This window comes from Ciconia boyciana, chromosome 3 (genome assembly GCF_034638445.1).
Source record: "Ciconia boyciana chromosome 3, ASM3463844v1, whole genome shotgun sequence".
NCBI lineage: Eukaryota > Metazoa > Chordata > Aves > Ciconiiformes > Ciconiidae > Ciconia > Ciconia boyciana.
Genome location: NC_132936.1, coordinates 70938390 through 70952751, shown reverse-complemented (window position 1 = coordinate 70952751; position 14362 = coordinate 70938390). Strand labels below are relative to the sequence as shown.

The window sequence follows — 14362 nt, the reverse complement described above, 5'->3', positions numbered from 1 at the left end:
GCAATAGCTTTCAACAGCCTCTTCTTCCATAAACTTTTCTCCCTGCTTTTTGAACCTGTTTGTACATTCAGCAAAACAAAATCCCCACCAACTCCCACAATTTAATTGTGTGGTGTGCGAAAAAGTACTTCCTTTTTGCTCAAATTTACTGTCAGGTTTGTTGGGGTTTTATTGTTTGGTTGGGGTTTTTTGATTTTTTTTTTTTTAATATTAGTGCATATTAGTTTTCCTGTGAAAAAAAACAGTATTCACTGCCACACTCTAACCACCTCTGTGCCAGTCATAACTGGCAGACCTTTAGCACATTACCTCTCAATCCTCTTTTTCAAGCTGAGGAGCCCCAATGTACGGAAACTCTAGTTCCCCTTTTCCGTACCTTGTTTCTGACCTTCACTTCCCATCTTTTAATTAGCTGTTAACACACAAAAGACCTGTAGCTGCCCAGGTGTCACAAACCTTTCACAATAGCCCTGCCAAAAGACTTCTGGAAATCCAAGTCCACTGCACTGATATATACATGGGAAAGTCGTACAATAGCCCACAACCATGGATTTGTAGAGTAAGATAGGTGGTGCCAAGGAGTAGCCATAGTCTAGTCTCACGTAGTGCATCAGCAGTGCATTCCTGCAGCACATTTGATTTAATTTTATTTAAAGGATACTAATTTCATATAATGTAAGATCAGTCTATCACGTGAACCATGGCAAGGTAAGTGGGGATAATCAGGAGATTTGCTTCAGAAGTGCACTCGTGATCTGAATTAACCCACCTATGGCACTACATCCTCTATCAACTGGACGCACCTTTGGTTCAGGTTGTCTCAGGAATCCAAAGAACTCCGGGTTTGTGAAGAACGCCATCTTCACCCCAAAAAAACCCAAAGTTAGGATTACTCGCCCTTGATACACGTGAATCCATCCGGTTATTAATTTGCCGCTTTCTATTCCTTTGGTACCCTGTAACTAATTCAGCTAATAAATTACATGCCACAGTATATAATTTAGCATTTCCTTTTCCCAGTTGCTTTAGAATTCTGCATGAACATTGCCAAGGCCTGACGATCTCTCAGCCTTTTTTACTGATTTGTTTTAAAAGATATCCTTGTAGTATTTCAGCTTGAGACAGTTCCTTAGATTTCTTTCACACAAAAAGGCTCTCCTCTAGAAACATGTTGTACAAGAGCTCATTTAACACTGTTTCTTACGGTCTTATCTTTCCCCACTTCTTTTACAACTCAAACAGTATCAAAATCTTTCTCTGGTTTCTCTTTCTAATGATCTGAAAGGATTTTGGTGTCTCCCCCATTTTTTGGGACTTTAGCAGTCAAACCAAAAAGACTAACAACTATTTGCCAGAACTTATGGTCTTTTCCATTTTACTCTATTGGATGCAACTTCCATTTTTTGAAAAACACCTTTTTATTTCTGATAGACTCTTGTAATTAGCTATTTACACGTGCTATCTTTTTCATTTTATTATTGATACTTTTTAAATCTTCCTTGATAGGTGATAAACATTTACTCTTAGTTTCTAATAATGGCATGTTTAAAGAGTCCTGATGCCACTGCAAACAGTTTATCCTTTTAGCTGCTCCTCGTATTTTTCTCTCAACACACATTCTCATATCATTTAGGTCCACTTTTTAAAGTTACCTTATTTTGTTTCTTAACTACCAGACTGATGCTGAATTTGAAGCCACTGTGGTTCCTACTGAAAAGTGGTCTTACGTCTTATACCAGGCTGCTGTGCATTGCTCAAGCTCACCTGAAAACTGTTATCTTATGGGTTGCCTTGTTAATCATTTCAGGAAGGAGTCATTTATGGTACCAACAGTAACAAAGCTACACTTGTTTAACCTAATGAAGATGAGAGATGCAATGCTTTCTTTGGCATTCCCCCTAACCACCTTCTTTTTTGTTACTGACATCTGGAATTAAAGTTTTATCCAGCATGTTTTCTTTCTTCTCAATAAGCGCTTCCTACTACACGGTCTTTATAGTTAAGAGCTTTTGTCCACCCTCAGAAGGAAAATCCCCATAGATTAAGTGCTGATGTTCACTTCCTCAGAAATCCTGAGCTGGAAGATTAATAATAATAATAATAAAAACACCACCAACAACTTCACCCCAAAGCCAGGGCTTGGGGCACTGCTCCCCCTGCAGCTCCAGCACAGCTGCAGGGAGCCAGGCGGCTGCAGCAGGGAGATGCTGCTGCTGTGCTCTGGGGCTGGTGGCAGCTGGCAGGGGAGGGCAGGGGCCGGGAAGAGCCCTGCCGTATGCAGAACAGTTGCTCACCTCTCCCGCCATGCAAAGCTACTTCTTTCACAAATACTATGTATGCATGCACACATCAAGCATACATTTGTACAGCAGTGTATTTACAAAAGTCTTTCTATCCCATCCCCTAGACTGTCTGCCAGAAACACTCAACTGCAGCAGTTCAAGATTCCTCTATAGCCTAACCCCACAAAAAAGTTTGAACCAGCGTATGACCCAGCCTCCACCAGCCATAGAGTGTTTAGCTATTAACTACTCATTGGGCCATGGAAGATTTATATCAGCAACACACTTCCTGCACCAGCTGCTGCGTTACGGCTGGATGAAGCGCTGGTTTAAAGAGCAGAACGTGACAGCTGGTGGAGTGACCTCCACCAGCAGAGAGGGCAGCAGGGCCCTACACGTGCATGCAGGGTTCACTCTTCGGAGAACTCGGGTTTCAGTGGGAGGCTCCCTTGGACCTTTTATGCTCTGAGTTGAGATAAGGAGAGTCTAATAAGACATCTAGTTTCTGTGCATGACTCCATCAGCTCCATCTAATCAAAGCGACTCCATCAGCTCCATCTAATCAAAGCACGGTAGAAGCTGGTTATGCTCGAACAGCATTCAGTTGTGTAAAGTGTTAGAGATTACAGTTATACAAGATATTCAAGAAAGCACTAGTCATAACCAATTTTTAATCCCATGAATGGTAGTCAAATTAAATATTTAAGTGTCCTTTCCCAATCCTGCCCTATCACACACAGGAAAATCCAAAAAGAACATTACATACAGCTGAAAAGCTTTTGGGAAATACACAGGAAGGTATTTTGAAAGAAGTGCCACATATAAAAGTCAGAGACTCTACCAAAACCAGTAGAAGATAACAGCTTTGTTCAAATGACTACAACCCAGCAGAGACTCCCCCTCTCCTGCAGCTGTCTACTCTGCATTCTGCTGCAGAAGGTGACAACAGTATGCGTATCTCGTCCCCAAAGAGACCAGGCTGGATATGCGCACTAACAGAGTGGACAGTGGAAACATTGCAAACCACAAATCTTGAGCCTCTATTTACACAACTTTTTCATACCACAGCTCAAACCATTTCCTTCCCCCTCCTCCAGTAAGGAGGACTGTGTGCATTCTAATCCAGGAGAATTAAACAGAAATAAGAGTTAGAGCCTGACCGCTTCTGTTACCGCAAAGAGAAAGTACAATCACTCCAAACAGGTCAAAGTGGTGACAAAAAATCTTAACAGAAAATTAAAACTCGTTCCGGACAGAGAAATAACCAAGTGGATGTTTTTCTCAGCGCTAATTTTCAGACTTAGGTTTTTAATGTTCTTCATTAAATACAGTTCAGATGAATTCTCTGCAAGCACAGGAACCCCATCGAGCAGAGGTCATTTCAAGGACTGAATAAATGGTAGTGACCACCACCATGTACTACTGAATGATCCACAGCCACTGTATAGCTAAGAGATTGACAGCAGGGAAGACAGTCCAGCGGTAGAAGAGCACTAGTTTATAATTCAAGGGCTTTCCATTCCCACATTTGCTTTGCAGTGCTGAGCAAACTTGGTTTACCTCTGTCTCAGTTCCCCAAATTGCCCAAGGAAAGCGATGGCTGTTCTCTCCCACAGATGGAAGTGTGTGAAGAGCAGACATAAATCCACTAAATGCTATACGGAACTTCAGCTCCTCAGCTGCGGGGACTGCAGTCCCCAGGTACCACCCAAAACAAGTATTTGTTATTAGATGCCAATCGAGATCAACCTACCTCATTAATAGCAGCAGTTAACCTTTCAACCAGAGAAACCAAAGAGATGCAAAGACTACTAATTGCTGACCAAACTCTCATGATTTCAAGTTAATAAAGCTGATGACAATGCCGTAGCTACAGTGACACAGAAGACAGCTCTCGGTGCGAGAACAGGAGGTACCCTCTCACAGAAACACCTCTGGTCCAGGTGCTACCAGCGCTCCAGTTCCCAGGAGCTGCCGTGTAACAACGTTAGCGCTGACACATTCTTGAAAGTCATTTTCCTTCCATGTGCAGCGTCCTCTTACGATCTCTGACAGCAGAGCCTAAGGATAGAACTGAACTTTCTAAACCTACTGACTCTTCTTGTGGAGCAAGAGAGTTCCTTACACTAAGCCTTCAGCTTCCAGGCACTTTACAGAATAAAATCCTCATACTTCTTTTCCAGAGAAGGCAGGTGACTGACCTGAACCTGTGTGTTCAATTTAGTTTCACAACACATTGTCTCAAGAAAATGCTTGCTTCCCCCTCCCCCCCCCCATTTAAAAGTTTCAGACATTGCTAGGTAATGAGGGAGTTTCCCCAACTTACATAACGCTCTCCCTTCTCCTCCTCTTCCCTTACATCCTCCGAGCCAGCGAAGCAGAGAACATGGGCGAAGCCCCAAGTAGTCTGCACAAGGAAGAGCCGTGATCCTTGCTACATTCTCTCCCGTTGTGCTACAGACCCAACTGGGAGATGAGGTGAGCACCAGACTTTCTCTACCACGTGGGGATGCTCCACATCAGAGACAATTACACCTCTGCTCAGCGATTCTCTTCAGAGAGACAGAAGGAAAAGACAACTCCAGACAAACATACACGGTTGCTTTGCTTTCTCTCTTCAGACCTAGTGACATTCCCTTTTCCTACTCATCAGTTCAAAGGATTGTATTTTACCTGTCATCCTTCCTCCAGCTCCAGGAACACCTGGATCTGAGAAGCGACCGATCGTTCCGGGCAGCTACTTTTTCCAAGCCTCCAGCTGCCCGGCTGCAGCTGAGTTCAAGTTGCAAGTGTGACAACTGAGCAGGGAGAGAAGCTCTGGGAGTTTGCTCCAGCGTAGGCTAAGGGTGGGAGGACTGGAAGAGGACTGACGTACCAATGCCTGTATAAGGCCTTGTGACAACTAGCAGTTGTCTTGGTGGTTTTACAAGTATCAGTTGTATTTACTCTAGCTGAAGTGTTGCTGTCTGCAATAGAAATTCAGGTTTCCTCTGGCTGCTTCCAATTCAACATTCATGAAACAGCCAACACCCTTGGTCAGGATCAAGGCCTCATCATGGTAGATACTAGGTAGATAAAGAAGATGACATCATCCCATCCCAAAGACCTGGCAAAGATAAAGAGGGAGTAAGATGATGGCAATGTTCCTGGAAAGGGGAAAAACAAATCCAACCATGCCTCCTCTTGGCCTCTGTCAAAATAATGATTATGTGTAAAGCCTTGATTGTACACATACACGTAAATAAAAATCAAGACCCAAACTCAGAGCAGGGAAGTTGTTTAGCTGAAGTCTGCAAGCTCCTGCCTGTAATAATCTTCCTGCCTTCTGATTAGAGCCAAGAAAAGGGTTTAGCATTTTTCCTCTTCTCTAATCTAATACTATTTGTAAATGCATTTTTCCTCCCTCCTATCTTTCCAGTTGGTTTTATTTATGTAGACATGCCAGCGTGGTAAATTTCAGACCTATAATTTGTGGCTTCCTGACTTGGGGATTGTTCTGAAGTAGTTCTCATGTGGCTGTTCCTCCAGCTAAATATTTACACACGTATACACTGCACATAGCTTTTACTTATGTGCATGGGCAAGGGCTCTGCATGCTTCACATAATTTTTCAGAGTCTACATGTGTTTCTGATCATGACAACACATTGAAAATATGTGCCTACAAAACACATTTTAAATGTATTTATACAAAACAGTATGTGCCTACCCTTGAGGTGTTTTCTATATATAGAAAAACTGAAGATTAGACTTCCTGTTCTCATTCTTTCCCTTCAAGTTCTTCTCTTGTTATTCATTATATCCAGGTTTCTATCATGACTCAGCTACACATTATTTTTCCCTGGCATGGAATCAATTCAAACGTGAGTTCTGATAATACATGTGTACATGATAAAGCATGAGACTATCCCCTAAGCAGACATCTGGACTTTCACATTTTAGTCAGTTCAAGAACAATGATGGTGCAGGAATGAGTATCGTTCTCCTGCTCAGTATCTACTGAGAGACCACGGCTTACAACTCTTCAATGTCTCAAAAAGGACTATAGTTATAAATTACTATCAACGTTCGTTGCCATCATATTTAACATATACATGCTTTAAATCTCTCTTCTTTGAAAAAAAAAATTCTAATAATTTCAATCTTGTCTACCAGAGTGGTTTTAAACAGTCATTTAGCTCCAAAGCCCTTTTTCTTTGGTTGTTTTAGATTGTGGATGAGGCCAAACAAGTCATTCTAAGTTTTCTTCCTGATGGCAAACCCAAAAGTATTTCTTTATAAGAAGTTTCACACCTGAACCTTGCAATAAGCTATCAAATGTCAGTCACCTGTTGACTCCAAATAGGGATCAAAAAAAGCCATGGCTAGAGTTCTTGATTGCCTCACAATTTTGAAAGTATTCACTCTTATAAGACTTTGAAATATGAGAGTTAAACATCACTTTCTCTACCATGACTTTCCTTTTCCTACTGCCGAGACGCAAGATGGGAGGCAGGCTGCAGCAACCCTGGGACCTGTGCTCACAACTTGCAAGTTCCCAGTTAACAGTTACTCACCTCTGGGATTCCCCTTCCTATGAAATATAAAATACATATGAACACGGCCTGAAGACACTAACACATTAAAATAGATGAGATTTAACAAAATGACTCTGGATATTCCATAGCCTTTGGACTAATCTTATAAACTCGAGCAGTCCTCTAGAAGTCAACAGTGCTACATAAATGCATTCACACACTGGTAGACGCTTGAAGGACCAGGGCCTAAATTAAGTAGATTCTACAGACCTCACTATTATCTGGATTTACAGAAGATGATCTAGTCGACTTATGTTATGTTCCTTTTTCATCATCATTATCTTGAATGGATTTTTATTTATGTGCATGACTGGGCAGTCTGTGCTTTCTATGAATACCCGCTTTCATCCACAGAGGACAATAAACCATCTTTCTCCCGCTGCAAAAGTTTGTCAGGGAGCAGAGAGACACCCACGCAGCTCAGCCAGGCAGTCAAACACCGTGAATAACAAACAGGAAACCATGGAAGCAAACCGTTTCCGAAGGACTTGTACACCAGGCTGCTATACATGAGCTGCTTGTCATACTGTTACAGACAAGTCAATTTGTACAATTCAGAGTCTTTTCACAACCTATTTGAGAGAAAACAAAAGAGGGCTGAGCAGACCAGAAAATCCAACCAGCACCAGTCACCACTGACAACTCCTCAGTAGCCCAGCTAGCTGAATAGTTATTGTTGTCGTCTCCTACAGCAGAGTCATACAGATAAAGGCCGGACTGCCCAACCAGTCAGGCTGCAAGTGCCATCTGCTCACACAGTGATATTTGAAAAAATGTTAACTAATACAGCAACAAAACATTGTCAGAAATTCCAGATGAGGGCTAGCCTTTTGCATGGATCCCTTTGAAATAAACCTATAGAAAGTGATTTGGGAATATGCTGTATAAATAATACACATTTTGGTAGTCACTGTCTGCACACTCACACAGAAGTCCCCATCTTGGCCAAAACAAGCAGGGACTCATGTAGGGTCTGCCAGGGTTACCAACACAAGATGCTGCAGTTTGCAGAAGAGCACCAGATCTCTCCAGCTGTACCTCTAATGTCCTCATACGCTCTGTGAAGGGGGCAGGGTGAGGAGGCTCCAGCAGCCGAGCACCAGAGAGCATTGCATCCAAGAGAAAGACCTTTCTCAGACATAGACCTTCTGAACAGCACCACAGGCCCAAATGCCTCAGGGCACCAATGCTGGGAAGTCACTTGGTGCCAATCTTGGAGGAGCGAGGAGGCATGAGGTTCAGTGGTGGTACCACTGCGCCTGCTTTCACCTTGCACGATGACGGTGCTGTGTGGACGGATTCTGCAGACATCAAACATGCTTTGGTGCAGAGTATTCTCCTCTTTGCTCTAATCTACAATCCTCCTCAGGCATCTTCAGCAACACCCAGTGCTCCCAGCACAAGATGATAATCAGACAGACACCCCGGCTCCTCCAGCCATGGTCCAGTCCCTACCACGGCAAAGAGGAGGAACCATTCCTGCTCCACCTCCACCCTCGTGAGCAGGACCCGGTGCTGCTGCAGCTCTTTCCTGCAGTGGGAGGAGTCCAGTGGAAAACCACAGACACCAGGAGGACAACCAGCTCACTCTGGAGCTTTCTTATAGCTCACTGGTCCCAAAACAAACTCTGGACTACACCCTCTCTCACCCATCAACTATCTCTTCCTAAAGAAAATGCTGGGTCCAGGACCTGCTGGCAGGGTCATTGAGAAGAGGAAGGTACTGGTGAGGAGCTGTTTTGGGCAGCGAGGAGGCAGAAGGGCACATGATGGCATGTTTGGGAGAGAAATACTCGAGAATGTCCTGAATGCACAAGTCTTCCCCATGAGCGTCCGTGTGCTGGCTGTGTCTCCTTCCCAGCTGTGCTTCAGACTCCTAATGCCATTCAGATATCAGAGAGGCAGAGACTGAAGGTAAAAATAAACAACCAACCAACCCACCCACAGTTTTAAGCCAGAGGCCAAAACTGGGGTGAGGGTTTTGTTCCTTGAAATATTTACCATGTTTGAGACTTGTTTTAAGCTTGTAATGGAAATTCAGACCACTGTTTTATCAAAATTTTATCCAAATCTGCAAATTCATGGGATAAATAAAACAGGAATTTTAAGTCAAATTCTCTGCTAATAAAACTGAGCACAACTTTAATCTAGTTTCTCCCATTCTGGTAAACCCACACTTTGACACAGTCTCTGGTATGACAAATTTAATCCGGAATAATTCACTTTTTCTATTAATCCTGATGAGGGTTTCTCAAAAGAATAAATGGATCTTTAAGACAAAAGGAATTTAAATAAAACATTTTTTTAAAAAGGTTAAGTGGCACCTGATAGTCTACAATCTGTCAAGTTAAGCAAACAAGGGGGAACCCTACCTTGTAAATAAGGCAATTACAAATCTAGTTTCTACAACCTGGAACGAAGCCAGGATCTAAGTGTGAAGGATTGAGAGGAAAATCTGTTGTAAATTCCTTCAAGTGAAAGTCCCTATTTAAAAGGCAGAGAATACTAGTTTTAAAAAGGTCATGAAGTCACAGCAGTTTTTTCAAAGCACAGCTCTAAATGTCAGTTTGACCTCTTTTTAAAGGCAGAGACAGACACAGCTGCACTTGGAGCATAATCATTGCTATTCTCTTTCTAGCATAAGGGTTAACAAGATGTTTTGCACTGAACTTTGTGTAGACAGCCATAAAAAAATTTAAATACCTACTCTGTAAGCATCACAACCTCAATGATTGTGAAAATTTATTGTTGTATATTCTCAGTTTAAAGAAAAAGAAACAAAAGTGAGAGAAATATACCTCTCGTACAGGCATAAAATTGCAAGTTACACGAGCTGCATCAACAAGGCTTTCACTTGAGCCTGGTTTTACCCCCTTTCTAGGTAAGGGGAATTGCTGCTGCAGTGACAGGGAAACGTGGCAACTGGCAGATTCATGTGCCTTGACTATAGTTTATAAGTCTAAGCTCTTTGGGGAGGGTTGTAGCAAAGGTGAAATAGTGACTCTGAAAGACAGCTGACAAGTTCTGCAATTCCATCTCTGATAAATATTACAGAAGAGTAGTCTAAATCAGAGCAGGATTCAAAAATACATGGGTATATATACGTATACCCACTGACGTACACACATGTAAATGCACTCATATAAAGCTCAGGCAAATTCCACTGAAACTAGGAAGCCGGACTGGAAGAATTGCTTTACATTAAGCCTTTGACTTTTATTCCTAAATTAAATAGACTGTGGGTGTTGTGACTAACTGGCAGACAGTAAATTGAGGCACTACATAGTGTTTACCATTAGGTAAACAGTTGCTTCTCCTGATTTTTAATTGGAGGTTAATTGAACTCTGGCGCACTCCACTATAAACAAGCCCTGGCACTAAAACCAAAAAGACAAGGAATAATTTCGTGAATCTATTCCCATAGTCCATCAAACATTCATCACTTGCATTGCCCAGATATACCGTCAAAGGTGATAAACACACACATATCAATAATAATAGTCTGATATCCTGCTCCATTCCCCATCACAGAGGTACCTGATCCTGCTTTCCAAGGGAAGCAAAAGCATAGGGTGCAACCACATGCAAGAACATGAAAGATCTGTCTCTAACACTCTGAAGCCTTCCTGAACATTTATAGCATAACACAATACCTTGATCCTGGCCCTCCATTTCTATTCACCTTACATGTAATTGTACCCACATGCAAAAGTGACTACGAAGTAGATATAAAATGACCTAGCAACATCATTTGCCACACATCTCCTACGTAACACCAGAAGGCCTCATGGCAAATGCTCCAGCCATTTGCTGTTACTCCCAGTCAGGATGCTGGCAGATCACAACTAGTGGTAAATCCTAGAACAGAACTACTATAGCACCACAGGAGATGTAGGTAGACTCAAACAGCGACCAGCTGGCAAAGCTGCCACATTTCAGGCAGTACATATCCGAGCATCCCCAACCTTCTCCAAGTTGTAGAGTGGCTCAAGCAGAGATGAACAGACACAAATATCTCATTTGCAGCTTTCTGCATTCTTTGAAAAACAGAGGTTATTGTTTTTTAGTTTATCAGTTTATTATTCTCTTGCATTGCTACTTTGCTATGTGTATTATTCCCCCCTTCCCCCAAAAAACTAAAACACAACACCCTTAATCACAGATTGTTCCCACTAATAAATTACCTATTAAATATGTTTATATAGGCTCTTTTCCACAGTACAAGTCATGTTGAAATTGCCCTAATTAAAATATTTCCATTTATTTGCATGACTAATCAGTATTTATCAGTAACATGGCACTTTACATCTTCAAAGCACTTTAATTGCATATAAATGGATTATCTGAAAACTTGCCCAAGAACATATCTTGGAATCTGATACACAGACTCAGCTGTTGCTTCCTAAAATAATTACTGCCTTCACATGTGCATTGAATCACAGTGAGGGTAGTAGTGACAGCCCTGAAGAAGCATATGTGTTACTTATGGAAAGAATGAATAGTCCATAGAATAGATAAAGACAGCCGACCAGACAGTGTTCAGTGATGACATGGAAAATCAGATGGCTCAGTCCTTTGAGTGGTAGAAAAGACACAGTCTATCCCACTTCCCGCCATGCTTTTTGCTGAAGAGAGCTGTCGTACTCATGTGCAAATGAAGTTCCACATCTCTAAAACTGCTTGCAAGAGACTTGCCACCGTCCTTTCACTTCCTCCTCTTTGGCGCTTTCTACAGACGTGCCAAAATATTCAGGGCATCTGGCGCTGCTTTCTGTAGACTCTGGCCACTGATGACTTGCACTGTGTGGGAAATTCATTTCTCAGTATAATGCCATCACTGTGTCTCCCCACAAAGCTCTTATCCCTGGGCCACCCATTGGTTTAAAGAAGATAAGGGTGGGTAGTTTTTTGCTTCACAGTTTGTTTTAACAAGGAACAAGCTACTTCCATAAGCACTGAGCTACCCTGCCTGTCAGCAAGTCATTTTCCTTTTTAAAAATTAACTATTACATTAGGAACAGGGGGGCGAAACCAAACAAAACAAAAAAGGTCTTTCAACTCTATCGAATCAAAGGAAGCAATATAAAAGAGGAGATTTTGTAGATCTGTTGTTTTGGTTTTCAAAGACTAAAATATCTTTTAGAGCTATCAATATGCTTTCCTTTGAAGACTCAGAAGTGTAGAGCCATCCCTAATACTTTCCTTTTGTTAAGGGGAAAAAACCCATAGGTCTTCAAATTAAATAGTGTTTTTCCAATGTTCTGCAAGTGCCTTGACTGAAGGAATGACAAAGGTAATTGCAGAAGATGATGATTTTATTCTAGACAACAGCAAATTTGCAAAAGTATTGATTTCCACTGTACTGATTGTTGTTTTTCCACCAAACTGAATCTTCTCATGCATTCACTCGATTACCTCAGGCTCCTTTAAACCTCAAAACTTCACTACGATTATAGTGATTTGACATGCATATGGTGGCTTTTATCCAGAACGACCTGAAAGCACTTGATGAACTCTACCAGGATGCAATTATATAGGGCCTACTCACATCTCTGCAGATTCATAAGGTTGGAAAAAGACATCAAGAGATCATTAAGTCTGTCCCTCCCAGCAGGATCAATTATACTTGGGCTATTCCTGACAGAGGCTGCCTAACCTGTTCTTAAAGACATCAAATAATGGAGGTTCCGCAGCTTCCTTCAGCAGCCTAAACCAGTGCTTAACTCTCCTTGACTTTAGATTTTTCCACCAACTTCAAGCTCCATGCTGTAATTTAAGCCTATTATCTCTTGTCCTATAAAAACCTGCCCTAAAAATTTATGTAAGAAATGTATATCATGCTTATTCTTATGACACCAATTTATTCACCTCTTCTTAAGACTATGCAACATCGTTTTATTTAGTATTTCCTCAAAGGCCAGTGTTTTCTAAGCGAAGAGCCCTTAAGGGGGCTGTTGTCCCCTCATTAGAAGTACCTGCTGTGGTGAGTACTTCAGGTTATGTGACTGGCACTGCCAGCCCTAAAATGACAGTCACCAAAAGGAATGGAAATGCCCCCCTAGCTGAGTCAATGAGAAACGCTTGAAGAACCTGCCTAAAACAAGGTCCTCGACCCTTTTTTCTGTTCTGTGTTGGTTAGAAATATAAGCAATTTACCATCATTTCCCAGGCAGATTATTATTCATACTGACATAGTCACAGAGGTTGGTATAGACTCAAAAGAAGATTTGAATGCCTGCTGGTTGTGTCCCTCTTCAGCTTTGGGAAATAAAGAAAGGGAAAAAAATCAAGCCAACAGGAAGATCTCTGAGCAAAGCTCCTCTGCATTGCTTTTTCCATTCCAGACTAAGGCTCTTGCTGCTGCTTTTTAGGCCTTTTGAACTGTATTATTACTACTTAGTATGGAAGTGCCTAGAGGCCAATTATATCACCAAACCAGCGTGCTCAGGAAGTTACAACTGTAAGATATGGCTTGTTACAAAAAAACTCTTATGATCTAAATAGATAAGACAGACTGTAATAAAGGCATAGAGCATAAAAAACAGTTAACTTGTTTGCCAAAGTCAACGTAAACAAAATATCTCACAGAAAACTAGATACATCCTATATGTGCAGAACAAAAGATGTTGTAGCTGCAGGAAGTGTGTGGGGGGGGTGTCTGCAAAACTACTGCTTCCCCCCCCAGCCCTATCACCTGTGTCCCCCACTCCTTAGCTGGGAGTTTTTCCAGCATTAAACAGCCCTTCACTACCATTGAACTTAGGTAGGTAAACATGTAAATTAAGTATTAAGTTTACAACATAGGCAGCACAAGGGGTAAGTCGAGTTACCATTTTCTGGCTGGAGAAGCACCAAATCTCACAGTGCACCTCCTGATTCCGAGAGGGGAGCAGGAGACACAGAAGCCACTCAGTCTGAAGGATCCCCAGCCCTAGCACAACTCCCATGTCCTCCCCATGAAGCACTGCTTGAAATACAAATTACACTAAGCAAATCATGCCTGAAAAGTATATAAAGCATTATTACTTCAAAATAAAAACATTTTATAACCTAGTTGTGATATATATTGCCTCTTCAATCCTCTGAATATAGTTTTAACTTACCACAAATCTAGAGATCTCTCAGGAAAATCGTCAAGTTTGCACATATGAACCAAGAGGGCTCCCCCCCACGGAGACTCCTTCCTGTCTTCCTTTTCTTCCCCCCCTGCCCCGAATACAGGAAGAGAGATCACCAGCTGCCTGCTGAAGAAAACAACCACCGAATAGTGCGCATCATTCAGATGGCTTGGATGATTCAGCTTTTCCACGTGAACTTTACTGAAGTTGCACACAAATGCTGCTTTGTGCATTTCTGAATCAAACACGTAATTAATAGTCCAAGTACATATCAACACGATTTCTATCTGAAGAACAACTTTTCATCTAAAATGCAGCAGCATATCCATTACCTTACAACAGCTCCAGTTCTCAAACCTATTAATAATTACATCTACCTGTATATA

General features: G+C 41.8%; 1 protein-coding gene across 4 annotated transcripts in view; it reads right to left on the bottom strand.

Moving 5' to 3' along the window:
• Positions 1–14362, bottom strand: part of IPCEF1 (interaction protein for cytohesin exchange factors 1) — a 90042-nt gene that overhangs the window by 73348 nt on the left and 2332 nt on the right. For 3 of the 4 annotated variants that reach the window (XM_072856074.1, XM_072856078.1, XM_072856077.1), the window contains exon 1: positions 13962–14318. The exons of the other annotated variant lie outside the window; for it this stretch is intronic. The gene's annotated coding sequence lies outside the window, so the exon portion shown is untranslated. Of the gene's footprint in view, positions 1–13961; positions 14319–14362 lie in introns of those variants that run through there. 4 annotated transcript variants of the gene reach the window in all.